The sequence below is a fragment of the Equus przewalskii genome, chromosome 20 (genome assembly GCF_037783145.1).
Source record: "Equus przewalskii isolate Varuska chromosome 20, EquPr2, whole genome shotgun sequence".
In the NCBI taxonomy this organism is placed as follows: Eukaryota; Metazoa; Chordata; class Mammalia; order Perissodactyla; family Equidae; genus Equus; species Equus przewalskii.
Window position 1 is genome coordinate 39,443,151 of NC_091850.1, and position 14,684 is coordinate 39,457,834.

The window sequence follows — 14,684 nt, forward strand, 5'->3', positions numbered from 1 at the left end:
CATCCAAAGAGATTTGAATGATATTTCTACATTTATTTTGCTGCTATTTTAGCTTCCTCTGATCTCTTGAAATAATGACCCCTACAGCTACCTTCTCCTTTGGTCCTTGGAAAGCAAAATTATTTGTTCTTCAAAAGTAGGAGAGGAAAATACACACCTAGAGGGAGGGGTATATGCTACATAATCCATCCAGGAATATGTATATTAAGATCAAAGCTCTAAAGAATTAAGATATCATTGAGTAATAATTAATATGTATTTATGTTTAAGAAAGAAGATATTCTACGCAAATGAATTTTCAGAGAACATGGATTTATCCTTTCAACTGCCAAAATCTGACTTAAAACAATTTATGGCTAGAAAGATTTCTACAATGCCGTCCTCTCTCCTTCTCTTTCAGCAGAATCAGGTGATTTGTGTCTTGTCATTTGTATAACTCAGCATTTTGCAAGGAGGGAGAGTTAGATACTCATTTGAACGCTGTCTCTGGTGTCTCATTTATTTGATTCATTTTCCCATCCTTCTGGCTGACACAGGTTCAGTAGTTAGGCCAGGTGGTAGAGCCAACAAATCTTCAATGGGATGCAAAGTGTTGGCAAAATCAACAAAGCTCAAATCTGAAATGTCACACCAGCATTTTCATTGGCCTTGCTGCTTTGCTTTATTCAATTAAGCGAGAAGTAACTTGGCTGGTGCATTACTGATTTCTGTGTTCTATTCTATTTTTAGTTACAATATTTAAAATATCTCCTTTTAGTACAGATTATGGTACTTTTCCATCATTTGCTGTTTAGCAATTAAGTCAACAGTTTTTCTGCTCATCTGTTTTTAAGTGAAATGTCCCTTTTTCTGGAGTTTTGTGCTCATGTTCCCAAGTGGCCACCATCAGAAGAAAATCAGTCTCTATTTCTGTAAGACCGTTCCCATAAGTTGTACTATCCAGCTAGCCTGGTGTGCTGCTCACTCGTGTCAGGATAGGAGACACAGTCTTACCTTGCTTCAACCTTACTTGGGTATTTTCTCAGAGCATCTGTGTGTCATGAAAGTCACTCGCCAAGGCAGAGTAGCACCAAGTATCTCAGAGAAGAAATCTCCAGGCAGAGTGACCTGTCCTAGCCACCCCGCCTTCTCAAGATATGTTCAGTGATGCAAGATTTCTACCAAACAAGCCGGGACTTTTATGGCCCGAGTCTCCTCCAGTAGAACAGGTTGACGAAGGTTCTGGGATCCGCCATCTGAGTGCTTGGTGACAGCAGAGACATTAGGTCAGCTGGAGTCAGTTTGCCTGCCACTGAAAGTGCACTTGGCAGAGGAATACTGGTTGTTGTTGCAGGGAATAGCAGCAGTAGAACCAGCTTAGGCAGAACTATCTAGCAAGGCTTGATGGCTCTGGTTGGGAAGCAGGTTTCAAAGTCTGTTGCCCAAGGGTTAGTTATTGGGGTTAATCTACTACTTCAGCCAGCAGTACAAGTGTTAAGGTTAAGGGGACATAGAGTACTGAGTAAGATTACAAACACTGAAAACTGACTTCTTGAGTTGAAATTCTGGCTGTATGACTTAGCTACCCAATCTTGGGCAAGCGATTTAATCTTTGCCTCCATTTTGGGCATGATATTTGTAACCTAACCCATAGGATTGTTGCAAGATTGAAATAAATTATTGAAATAAATTGCTTAAAATAGTGCCTGGTACATCATGATTACTAAATAAACATAATTATTATTGTTATTATTTGCTCAGATGCAGGACTTCTTTTAGTGTCAATGTTCATTTGCAAACTGAATGATAATTTCTGCTCCTGCTGAGTGAATGATTCTTTCAGTCCACTCAGATTATAAATCTTCCATCAAGAGTATGGGTTGTGACAAGTCAATGCGCTATTGTTTCTTTTGACACCAATATTTGTTTATGCTAAATCAGATACCCCATAACATAAAATATTAGGTCAAGATAATTTGAGCTGATAAACCTATCTTACGGATGTTTTTTGACTGATTTATCTTTATTCTCCCACATGTCAAAGCTTTACTCATATTCCAAATTAAGATACAGTATCAGATTTCTTTTATCATCCATCCCCAGAATCTCTCCTTTAATATCCTATTGTCCAAAGATACAGTTTACACTTTATAGGTTGAAGGGAATCATTCAAATAGTGGTCAGAAAGTACAATGATGCTTTTTGAAATAATTCAGTTTCACAACATTTTAAACTTGATTAGCACAACCTCAGTCTAAATTACTGAGATAATGATTAAAAGGAACGGATGTGGTCCAAACTCTCTATTCAATTCCAAGAATAGTTGTTATCATGCTGAAGATCTTAAAAATGATATGATCCTTTTACAGTTCTCCATATTTCATGATAACACATGTTAATTTTAAGTATCAAATACATGTGCTATGGAGGATGCTTCTTTGTCATGGTAAAAAAGAGCCCAATGGGCAAAAAACTAGATGTAGGGATTTCTCTTAATCCAAACTGGCATTTCCATGTCTTCAAACAACTTCTATGAAATATTACACCTTTTTCACCAGCCTCAGAAAATCTGATTTACATAGTTCTATGACTAAGCCACACAATGAAAGAACTCTTACCACGCCTTTTCAGTTATGCAACAAGGTGTTTGAGCTGATTTCTTAATTATTGAAATGAAGGGATAAAAATAAATGATTTAAGCTGCTTACATTAGAAATATTTTTTAGAGCCTGATTCCAAATCTTCTGACACTGATTTTAAATCTTTTAATACAGACCCCAACATTCAACTTCCATGATTAAAAACTAATTGTAAACATCTCTCTTCTCTATGGCTAAAGCAATTTTTGTATTCTTTCCATTTCCATGACATGATTCAGTTTAATGAAAAATAAAATATGAGTAGATTCTTAGTTTTAGTGTTTTTTAAATGCAGATGTTATTCAAGGAAGGTTTTTATTGTGAGATACTGCAGGATATTAGGACTCAGAAGTTGGTGTACATTTCTTTTGTTGAGTCAAAATAAAAGATTTTTAAGTGATTCCTTCATATTGGATCTCATACAATATAGCAAAAAATCTAAGTTTGGCTATTTATTTTTATTAAATCTGGTTATCGAAATGCACCTGAAGTTTAGATTGAGAAATAAAAATCATAGGGGCTGGCCTGGTGGCACAGTGGTTAAGTGCGCACGTTCCACTTTGGCGGCCCAGGGTTCACCAGCTCACATCCTGGGTATGAACGTGGCACTGCTTATCAAGCCATGCTGTGGTAGGCGTCCCACATATAAAGTGGAGGAAGATGGGCACGGATGTTAGCTCAGGGCCAGTCTTCCTCAGCAAAAAGAGGAGGATTGCCAGCGATATTAGCTCAGGGCTAATCTTCCTCAAAAAAAAAAAAGAAAGAAAAATCGTAGATGCATATGACTAAAGTCTTGCATCTAAATTATATTCCAATTTATCAGGTAAATTCACTTTGCATAGTGAGCTGATAAAATCTGCCTCTAGACTAACAGGCGCTTATTAAAGTATTTCACATAATTTTCCCTCTAGACTAAAAGACTCTTATTAGAGTGTTCCATATAATTCATCATACAGATCCACACAGACTTTTGTGTGTACATTGCGTTTTTATGGGTATGCAATACAGAACACGAATATGCATATAAACAAAGATTTGTGTGTGCCTGAGTTACTGAAAATAGTAACACAAAAATAGTAAAAATGATACACACAAACTTATATTTATGTTTAATGTATTTGTTAGCCCTAAAATATTTCCTTTAAAAACATTGATATTCCAAGTCTAAAGTCTAAAACAGAAGTCTCAAGATTTCAATCAGGATTTCTTAGCAAATAAATCTTATAAATTAATTTTAAGTATGGTTCCAGACAGTTAAAAGTAAAGAGTATATGTGGTAAATCCTTTTTTAATTAGATGAAAAATTCAACAAAATTGAATTATAAAAATTGTAATATTTATTTTGTTAGAGTTTGTATTGTTAAAATTACTTGGAAATATTCACATGGATTTTCTTTTACTTTCTTCATTAAAACCCCATGCCCTTATCCCAAAATGTGTACTTTAAAAGAAAATATGTAGCATATACTTAGCACCATACTTGGCACATAATACTACTAAATAATTGCTCACTATTATTGTTTAATTCCTATTATAACTAAGAATAATTGAAATAATGCACACAATGTGCATAATACAGTACCTGGTATAATGAATTCTCAATAAATATTAGCTACTATTGTCATTCTCTTGTTGAGGCCCTAAGTATTTATAACTGTGCCTATAAATTCAAGAGTTTGCATATCCTTTAAAAGTCCCAATTTAATTCTTTTTGATGAATATTTCTGATTATACCTCTCTAGTGCTGTGATTTTACACAGCTTAAATCAAGAAAGATAGAATATTTCACTTCAATAGATTTCTGTTTCCTCACCTTTTACGTTATGATTTTGAGTTAGAAGGAAGATATATGAGTAGATAGGGTAAGGATGAGGAAACAAGCTAATCAGTCTTCCTATTTTGCTCATAAAAACCAAAGTAAAGCAATACATTTTGGAGACTTTCCTGGCACAACCTGGTAAGTGGAAGCAAAAGATTAACTCTATCCATGCAACTTCTTCTTCAGGCAGTAAACACAGAGCTAAGGAGCTGAGAGTCTCCATTGATCAAATGGAAATATACAAGCTATTCCAATCTTATGGTAAAGTTTAATTAATGAGATCATACACATAACATTTCCCAGAACTGTAAGTGATATTATTTGGTTTCTCATCCTAGTACAAGGAGTCAGATGGCCCTTGTTTCCATTTAATGCTCGAGGTGTTGACGAGAAGAGAAATGTGTGACAATACTTTGTCAAGTAGTATGTTAAAATCCTGGTAATACGGACTTGAATTAACTAGTTACTTGTGAAAAATATGTGCTTTTTTGGTAAAATTCAGAGCCTTTTTCTAATTTTTGATAAGAAGAGTTGCAGTTACGGCAAGGATTTTCTCCAGGCCAGAACTCAGAAGTTTACCGAGAATATACACTGCTCTCTGTAACTTTGGAACAGGGAAGAATCCTTTTTATTAAAAAAAAAAAAAATTTTATTTTTCCTTTTTCCCCCAAAGCCCCGTGGTACATAGTTGGATATTTTTAGTTGTGGGTCCTTCTAGTTGTGGCATGTGGGATGCCGCCTCAGCATGGCTTGACAAGCACTGCCATGTCTGCGCCCAGGATCCAAACTGGCAAAACCCTGGGACGCTGAAGCAGAGCGTGTGACCTTAACCACTGGGCCACGGGCCAGCCCTGGGAAGAATTCTTAAAACAGCAGAAAGCTCAAACTCTAAATGAAAAAGAAAAAAAAAGAGAGAGATACATTTGGCCACATTAAAAGTATATAAAATGAAATATAACATGAATTTGATAAATTATAAATTCCTCAAGCAAGAAAATTTGCTTTAAAACAAATGTAAAAGTCAAGTCATCTAGGCATGATTTTGTTATTCATCTTTTCTCCAATTTCACCTAGGTAGTTATATTAGTTTGCTGGAGCTTCCATAGCAAAATACCACCAACTTGGTGACTTAAACAACAGAAATTTATTTTCTCACTGTTCCAGAGGTTAGAAGTCCCTGATCAAGGTGTTGGCAGGTTTTCTTTCTTCCGAGACTTGTCCTTGGCTGGCAGATGGCGTCTTTCTTGCTGAGTCTTCATATGTTCTTTTCTCTGTAGGTACATTCCCAGTGTCTCCGCTCATGTCCAAATTTCCTCTCCCTATAAGGTTGCCAATCACATGGTTTAGGGTCCACCTTAATGCCTTATTTTAACTTAATTATCTCTTTAAATACCCTATCTCCAAGTACAGTCACATTTCAATTATTGGGGATTAGGGCTTCAACATATAAAGGAAGTGGAGGCGGGGGGTTGATGAAGGGGGGTTGGCACAGTTCAGTCCAGAACCTTAATATAAAATGGTGCAACATAAAGATATATTTTATTTCAAAGTTTAAGAAAAATATTGAAAAGAAAATGAAACACCAGTAAGTGGGAGCCGAGTCTAAAAAGGATATAAAACACTCAATCATATCTTCAGTCTACTTAAATCCAAATAAAATTAGTATAAATTTAGTACCGTAGTATGACTACTGGGGTGTGGGGGTCAGGAGGAAATACTTTGAAGGCCCCAGTTTATTGCTCATGTCTTGGTGAGTAAAAGCCCAGACTGCTCTATGGGCCGTGCATGGGTGCTAGAAATGAAAATCCAGTCCCTGGAACCTCTGTGTCTTCTGAAGCCATCAAGGGCTGGCTTTGACTTCTCTCCTCCTTTCTACCACCAGGGCATTTTTCTGTCTTTCAAACTGGGCTATATATTTAAAATTTTATGTTATATTTTATCCAGAATGTTCTGTGTGTTTTTAGCAAGATATAGATTGTATGTACAAGCTTAATCTTCCATGTTGCCCTCAGGCTGATTTCTATTTCTTTTCTTCCACCTCGGGGTTTTTTAATATTATTATGTCCAAGTTCTAAGGTCAACCTGAATAGTATTGGAGGACAAAAACAGATGCCTCATATCATAATTTGCTCCTTTTACTTTTTCAATTACTTTTGTTATTTAATATACCTTTGGATTAAAGAAACTTCTAGTGGAGGTCATACCACCAACATCCAGTTAATTAAAAATAAAGGAGTTATTTCTCAAACTGAAAGTCTGGTCTTGAATCTAAAGATAAATCTCATTTATTAAAGAAAAATATGATGAAAAACTATTTGTTCTCATTACAAAGAGTGTGCTATTTATATAGCAAAGAGAAAATAAAGTTAAAATGATATGAAAATACTTCAAAATTTATGAAATCAGACATGAAATACCATGGAAGACAATTGATAATATTCCTTTTACTTTTAGTAACAGGAATGGAAAGATGAATGCAATGGAAAGAGGAATACTTATTCTATAGTTTCCATCTTGAGAACATCAAGTCGTTAATGAGGAAAGTGGGATACAGAGAAAGAAAAATAAGAAGACATTTAAACAATAAACAGAATTCTAAATTTTCAACCCTTCCCACAGATGGCTTTAATTTAGAAGATACCTTTATGTAAATAATGAGTCACATAACATAGAATTTAAAAAAACTACTTTAAAATATATGAATATGCATGCAATTATCCATACTGAAATCAGTAGAACCAATCACCATTTTATAATGTGAAGTATCCTTCCAGGAAATGCTTGTGTCCTGATGATGGTAATTTGTTTTTCAAATTAAAATTAAAATTGGTCTCAAGTTTGTGCTAGACATCTATGTGGTACCAACTTCAGTGATTTTAAACTATTTCCGTGGAACATATTTGGTACTTTTTACTCTTGACTTAATGCAAAAATATAAATTATTTATGCCATACAGAAATGTGTAATTGACCTCAAAACATTCTGTAAGCAGAGGACCATTTCGGATGAAGGATGGAAATGTTGTCTGGGGTTTCTCGTGTCATGAACTAACCAAATATCTTGCTCCAGTCTAAGACCAAGGCACTTGATTCCATTTTGTTCTTTGTGGCTAGTTTTACATTAATTTCAACATGGAGTAAATTACTCTTATATAGATAATATGAGAAAAATTATATGTAACAGAAGTTTAAAATATGCTTATTTGGAATAGATTCTATATATTTAGGAAGAAATTCAACTCAGGGTGCAAATGACGAGGTTAAGTAGATTTAATAACACACAAATAAAATTACTTTAGAATAAGGGTAACTAGCCTAAAAAAGTGGGGAGAGGTTAGACATAGCTACAGATGCCAACAATGTGGTCTGTGTTAGATATTTTGAAGAATGGAAAAAACCAAATTACAGAAAGAAAACAGTTGCGTGTGTTAATTTAGTATCTTCCCAAAACACTGTTTATTTTTAACCAAATGATAATAATAACATCAATTAAAATGAAATCTAAAATACTAGTGCTAACGAACACTTATTTTTTGCCAAGAATTGTCTAAGCACATGTATTAATCATTCAATACTCACAGCAAGCCTGCATGGAAGATACTATTATGACACCCATTTCACAGATGAGAATGCTGAGACAAAGGGAGGCCAGCAAATTTGCTGAAGTTCATAAAGCGTCTAAGTAGGAGAGCCAGGATTGAGGCCAGGCAGGATGCACCAGTGCTGATGCTTTCAACCACTGTACTAACCAATCTTTTTAATATGCATATGTGTGTGCCTCCTCAGTCCCTCATGAAACGTATATAAGGAGGTTGCACCTCGTGTATGGTACAGGATGATATATAAGAGATGCTCAATAATTAAAAGCAGGCTATTACATAAGAGGTGCTCAATAATTAAAAACTATCATTTTCCTAAAATAAAAAGTTATTTTTACAAGATGGATGTTTCTACTTGCCGAATTATACTACTATGTACGTTCTGCAGATAATGAAAGTAAAAGAATTATAAAATTAAAAGCAACACAATGCACAGTCTGAATAACTATAATTAGTTAGACATGGACATTGCCTCTATGTGAACATCTTATGATAAGCAGATTTCTTTTTCTAAAAGTAAAATCAGAAGTATATGTCAAAATTTGTCTTCTTCAATTTAGACACAATATGTATTTATTTTATAATTTGGACTAAATTTATAATAGTTTGCAACTATACACATAACATTTCTGTTCTCATTAGAGTTGGGCATTCTTTTTCTTTTTCCTTTGGTTTGCTAACCAGGATTAAAACTACTGTTTCTCTGTTTCATGCAGTTTTAGCAAACAATATTGCCTTTATTCCCCAGAAAATGCTTCTCCTCTAAAATATAATGTATTCTATTTGACCAACAGGGTATGTGTTTATATATATATATATATATATATATATATCATGTCGTATCATATATCATATATCTAATCATATATATAGTGTGCATATATATACACACCGATACATATCTATATGCAAATTCCTGTGTGTGTATGTGTGAAAGAGAGAGAAGGAACGAGAGAGAAAGAGATTGCTTTGAAATTTCTATTCAAAGCAATAACTGGACTCATTCTGCATGACCATTAGTGGGTTTAAGGCAATGTTGACGCTTCTAACAGACTTTCCCTCATGTCTCCCCATATCCCTTACACACTCCCCGTTTTCTACCTACCACATGTATGTTAATTGTTCCCAAGTTGTGGCTGAAGATCATTCTACTTTCTTAGATGCTCCTGGAAATGCCACATTGATCTTATATAAGCACAAAGTTTATGTGTAACAGTTGGAAAGTTTAAAACTGCAGGAAACAGAAAATGCAATTTAAAAGCACAGAATGTTATTTTTTCCAATGTAAAGACTTGGGAAGTCCACATCTAGGCTCCAATTCTGTTTTCTATGTTTTTCCTGGTCTTATCTTCCTCTGTATTTTGATACCCTCATTGAGGTGGAACTGGCAACAAACACACAATAAAAGGCCTCTCTTCTTGCTGCTTTCTTTTAAAGAGAAAGAGAACCTTATATGAAGGACGCCATCTGTCTCTCTGTCATTTGTTGGTTAGAGCTATAAAGAGGGATCACTAATATTAGTCAATATCAATCAGAATTTTCCTGAGAGTGATACAAAAACATTCTACCCTGAATCAATAGGTGGACCTTCTAGAAGTAAATACCTTTTGAACATAGCTGAGGTCCCTCAGGGGAAAAAGAAAAAAAAGGATGACTGCTTGGTGGGCAGCATACAGCGTCTGAAATGAGATGTTATTCAATGGCAATAAGGATTTGAAATAAGGCTGTCTTTATCAGTCTGGAACATAGCAATCCAATTTCATAATCATATAGATCAAATAAGCAATGCACTAATTTTTCAGTTTTCACCTAGTTTTGTCAGATTCCAGAAGTCATGGCCTATTGACCAACACTCAGTATAGAGTTCAGAGTACTGAAGAATTAAGACAGATTACGTATAGCCAGTCAATCAATGGAATAAAATTATTCAACTAGTTTCTCCAAGAATAATGGATTTTCACCTTTATTGCTTTTCCAATCTCTCCTTCCTTTCTCTATAAACACAAACACGATAATCATGCATTAGCAGTGATAAGATATGCCACAAAACAAAGTAGTTTTGCAGACAACAGAAGAGGTGGTGGTGAGGGAGCTAAGGTGACTAAAACTTCCTAACTCCAAGTGTCTCAGTTTTTGTTGAGAAAGTGCAGAAACGTACATAATTGTGAGGCTTTTTAAAATTTTGTAGCTTTGAAAGAAAAATGCGTAACAATGATAGATGTGGTTTAATCTGCATGTATCACAGGCGGTCTAAAATATGATTCACAGAACTCCAAATTATGTTTGACAAAAGAAAAAATGTAGTGGCTCTTTCAGATAATGAAATCCTTTTTTTCCCCCCAGAATAAATGGAAACGTAGTGAGTTGAAACAATTCAGTATGTAAAAGAAGGTTTTACTTTTATCGAAGTCACTTATAAGTGCTTTTCTTTTAGAAATATCCATTGATCAGTAGACTATATAAAATACATTCTATGTACAGATTAAATTGTATTCTGCAATCCAAATGTTCATTTATTTCTAAAAAAAATGGATGTATACCTTAAATGTGCAGAGAAAAGTTAAGTCACAAGGACTTTTACATACTTCTCCACTCTAAAAATGGGTGTATATAGTAGTGACATGTAAGAAAATTATATTAGGCTTGGTCATATTGAAGTGAATTTAATTCTATGGTAAATGGATGACACTGTTTCTAGCATCCTGTCATGTATAGTTGAATCTGTCAGATCTTCCCGGAACAATACCCTCTCCCAGACAAAAACAATTGTCCATCCAAATAATCACTAGGTCTTGCTATACCTAGTACGTATTGTCATACCTAGTATGTCATACCTAGTATGTGTTGTCATATACCTAGTGATTACGTATTGTCATTTGTAACTGTTTCTGAAACACTGTTAATTATTTTAACCTGTCTCTCCCCACTATTAGAAGATGTCTTGATAGAACAAACTGTTTATTATTTATCATTGTTTCCACAGCCCTCATAGCACAATATTGGATATATGTATTGTGTAAATGAAATAAATGTTTGTAGAAGGCGTGAAAGAAGGAAGGAAGAAGAAAGGGACTAATCTAATTAAGAATGATTCATTTTTTAATAACTAACATCATGTGACTTATTAAGTGGAAAATAATCTTAGAAAGAAACAATCTGACTCCACTATTTTCTTAAGTAGTTTTAAAGCCTAAAGTGAATTGTAACTTATAATAAAAGGAAGGCTGGACCATATTTGGGAAATATTAATTCCCCATAGATATGCCAACTATGAGAATATTTTACAGATGAATCACTCTTTATGATTACATTAATTTTAAAAAGATGTACATGGACCGTTCTTAATCTTATAATTAACAAATATTGTAGCTGGAAATTAGTAGGTGACTCAATTTTCGGATAGTAGCTATCCTTGCTTTGAAATTTTCAACAACGTTCTCAGTTGCCTGGAGACTCCATAGCTTGGCAATCTCGCTGAACTACACATTCCTCTGCCAACAGTATCTGCCATCCACAAGACTTTGTCCATGCAAGTTCCCTGCTGTGGGCTACCCTTGCCTCCATCAGCAACTCCGTGGAATCTCAGAAATCTCTCTGTCTGGCCTAAAGGCCACTGCATGAGTACATCATCCCTCAGTGTTCTCAGCGGCATGCCCATCCACTGGGTGTTGCAGGCACAGGGCCTGGGGCCTGATAACTTTGCAAGGGGCAACAAAATATTTAAATCCTGGAAGAAAATCAAAATGAAACTGCAAATTTGAGATTAATGTTTAATTAAAAGTCAACAAATCATAGAATTCTGTTAAGTAGCACACACTATATTTGAAGTGAGATGTAATAATACATTAATATGTTTAATATACCGTTGACTTAGCCTCGAAAATTAAGTGAGCCCAATGGCTAAGGGAATTTTAACGTGACCCAGTTTTTAAGCTTCTTCAATCTTTAGTTGCACTAATTGTGTTTGTATGTATTTTATTTTGCTTTGTACATGTTTATATCATTTTACATGTTTGTATCTTACCTTCTATCCTATCTTAGAGCTCCTTGAGAGTAGGAAACACTCCTTTTGAGTGGAGGCTGTTATTGTCCAGAGTCAGGGGGACACCAATTGAGTTAGTTTCTATTTTAGTACATTTTTCCCAATTTGTATTATAAAGTTGTTTTCACAGCAGTCTTTCCAATTGATTGAGAGTTCCTGGAAGACAGAAACCATGTCTTCTCATCTTCAACTAGTATCCTTTAAAATGAGTAGATTTCAATGAATTAATTGATTATTGTCAAAATAATATACCCAGATAAAAGAGGCTAAATATTCTCACTATCAATTCTATTCCTAAATAAGAAAACTAAATGTGAGAGAAAAAGAACTTTGTTCTTTAAAGAGAGAGTTGAATTGTAATTATAACAAGCCTAATAGTTAAGTATTCTAGAAGTTGAAGAAATTATAACTAGATTGTTAAAATATACCAAAATTGCATCACAACTGATTATTTCAGATTTTCCAGAGGTCCTGATTTCTTAACACTAATTGGCGAGAAAAAAGAGTTTGCATTACAATCAGTCATTATAATTTCTGCTTTAAAAAGTAGCCCATATTTCTCCTATTTCCAATTTCCTTTTCCTCATTTCTCCTAAGCATTCTAACCTTCTGTCGATAGATGTTATACATAACAGATACCCCACTCATATTTTGTATGTAGCATTTTGTCAGAGACCGAGTCACATACATCTGCTGTTCTCTGGCCAGAGCTCTTGTCTGATTTAATTTGTTGTCCTTGAAGTTTGGTGGCTAGCTTCTCAGGTAGCTAAGAAAACTTGAAGCTAACAGAAACTATTCGGAGAAAAGTTATTGTGAAAAGATTGTTCTCAGTTTCCAAACTGAGGGTCATTTACAGCAGCATGACCTTGACAAATGTCTATAAGTCTACGAATGTCTCGCCATAAACAATTTGGGGTGACAGGCCTATAACACATTGCAGACGCAGATTGGATTCCCAGCAGGGCCCATGCCAGCTCACACTTCTTGCCTTACACGTGCAATACCAGAAAAAGTTATGGTTAAGGAAGAAGAAATTTCTTTCTTATATTGAGAAAGCAAAATCTTATATTGCAACCAAGTAAGTGAAACATGATCTCATAGTCAAATTGCTATCAAGTTTAATCAAAATCTACCATCACATACCTCAGAGGGCATTGACGGTACCCATAATATTATCTGTGATCATTTTCTTTCTATAAATAAATTCCTGTAAAACACAGTCCTGGACTTTCGGGAGCTAGGTATGAAATAAGATTGGATCTAGTCTTTTTGAGATGAATTAAGACCCCAAATGCCCACTCTAACCTCACTGAACTGACTAGATATAAAGTGAGAGAGAGAATTAGCCCTTGTGCCCGCTTTATGCTGTGTGACCTTTTAGATACTTCCGTCCTGGGCAGACCCTCATTGTCTGAACATCATTTAAATCACACACTCCCTCAGGGGCTCTTAGCCTTCAGGGGTCTGACCCCTTCTCAGAATAGTGTTTCTAAATTTATCAAATGAAAAACTTGGATTAAAAAAACCCAGATTTATCTGAAATATATTTATCAATATTTACATTAGGTGACATAGTAATATATGCATGTAATTGTTAATATATTAAAAAAAAACCCTAGTAGTGGACCTAATAATTACTACAAGTAAGTATAAAAAACATTTTGTGATATTTGCAACAACTGTAGGTGAAATGAAAATAACTAAGATTGTTTCAGCAATAAAATCACAGACATTGACACCACTGCTGTGGTTTGCTGCCTAAATACTTACTTGAAGGAAACACTAAATTTCTGTTAGAGAATAATGAGAACAAAGATGTAAACAGTTTCCACCCAAATTCATGAACCCTTAGTTGTGATCCCTGAACCCATGGAGCAGAGGACAAGTCCATCTCATTTAGATTCTCATCCAGAACCAGTTCTCTTCCCCAGTGCAGACGGCTTCACCATTCAAGATCTGAGCTGTGGTCATATCTCTAATTGGCTCAGGAAGATGTAATTCATTATCAAACTACTCAAAGTTTCAAAACTGCTGGCATGTGAAGACTGTGACCTTGCTGTCATAACCGTTCCCAGTCATATCTCCTACCAACGGCCCCTGACAAATACCCCCACACCTTAGTTGATTTAGACCAAGCCAAATTAAATTTCTGACTCTGTCTTGTATGTACTGAACATTTTCATACCTCTATGCCTGACTTCTCTGTTTATGAATAGAATTAAGCTGTCACTAAACCTAGTAAATTTTACTGCAAATGCAAATTAATTTACATAACATAATATAGAAGTAATGAAAGAGTATGGAGAGAGATTATGAGCAAAGTGAGGAAATAAATTTATTTAAACATTTAAAAATGTTCGACTTCACAAATGGCTAAAAAATAAATAAGATCCCATTTCCTAGCTGTTCAACTAGAAATGCATGTGTCTATTTGTGCCTGTGTGTACATACACACATAGCTAATTTTAGGTTGACAAGGATATAGGTTAATAGTTATATTCAGTAAATAGAACACGATCAAAATATATGTAAAGTAGGTGCATACATCTTTGTTTCAGGAATATCATTTCCAATCATCAGTCCCTAGGAAACGATAGAAAACTAGTA

General features: G+C 34.7%; 1 protein-coding gene and 1 long non-coding RNA gene across 11 annotated transcripts in view; one reads left to right on the forward strand and one right to left on the reverse strand.

Moving 5' to 3' along the window:
* CDH12 (cadherin 12) overlaps window positions 1-14,684 on the forward strand; it is a 936,971-nt gene that overhangs the window by 473,940 nt on the left and 448,347 nt on the right. The window lies entirely within an intron of this gene.
* LOC139077855 (uncharacterized) overlaps window positions 5,081-14,684 on the reverse strand; it is a 60,969-nt gene continuing 51,365 nt past the window's right edge. The window contains exons 6-7 of one of the 5 annotated variants that reach the window (XR_011530440.1): window positions 12,060-12,275; window positions 5,081-5,756 (exon numbers count right to left, since the gene is read on the reverse strand). This is a non-coding gene — a long non-coding RNA (uncharacterized lncRNA). Of the gene's footprint in view, window positions 5,757-10,408; window positions 11,763-12,059; window positions 12,276-14,684 lie in introns of those variants that run through there. The other 4 variants (XR_011530441.1, XR_011530438.1, XR_011530437.1 and 1 more) reach the window with 4 other exon arrangements.